Genomic DNA, 977 nt, shown 5'->3' with positions numbered 1-977 from the left:
TTACATTCTCCAATAAATCAAGTTAATACTTTTTAAAAATATATTTTGTTTAATGTAGACAAATGCCACAATGGTAGATAGAATTTAGAGTTGAAGTTGATTAGATATCAAAGATCCAATATTAACATCAATATATATGAAAATCAATTTTACATGAAAGTTGTTACATCTTATCACGGAGTTATTAAGTCCTGTTGAAGAATTTATTAAGCTGTTTGTTTCTAGTATAACTTTCTGTGCTATTGTTTTTTGTTTGTTGAATTTAGCTGGCTTCCATGTTACTTCCCATCTAATTTGGTGTGTTTTTACTGAAATTTCCATAATGACGAATTAGGAGGTATCAAAGTATCCAGAGACTTCAGGAGCCATGGTCTGGGCCAATGAATTGATGGTGGTGGCTGTGGAAGGTGGGTGTGGCTATTGGAGCTTCTGGGCAGGGGAGGCTGCCCATTTTAACTCTGAGAAGTCATGAGAATACTCAATATGAGCACTGGGATACCTGAAATAATTCGCAATTTGCAAACCAAGTTAATTTTTTAAAAAACCTGGTTCTTTGTGAATTACATAGTTACAAATTTATTCATTGTTGACTTTCAAGCACACAATGTTCCAACACCAGTCCCTTCATCAGTGACCTCCACCAATGTCCCCAGTTTGGCTCCCACCCCTCAGACTGCTTCTATGGTAGGGACTTTTTAACCTCCTTCCAGCCTGTGTTCATCCAAAGTGACCACTTGCCTCCACCATTATCAAAATGATCCCTTCACTTACTTGTCTTCCCTCTACCCCCAGTAGTAAGCTTCCTATTAGAGTCAAATTCTTGGGCTCTTTATTCCTATTGACTTTGGGCATTTCTTATTCCTGTACTATGTTTCTTTATATCCAAAAGATAAGAGAGATCATTCTGTGTCTAAATTCCTCCTATGACTAACTTAACTCAGTATGATACTCTCTAGGTACATCCACATATCAAATAG

Source organism: Sorex araneus, chromosome X, assembly GCF_027595985.1.
Source record: "Sorex araneus isolate mSorAra2 chromosome X, mSorAra2.pri, whole genome shotgun sequence".
NCBI classification, from domain to species: domain Eukaryota; kingdom Metazoa; phylum Chordata; class Mammalia; order Eulipotyphla; family Soricidae; genus Sorex; species Sorex araneus.
The sequence above is the reverse complement of the archived record's forward strand: the minus strand, read 5'-3'. Positions refer to the sequence as shown.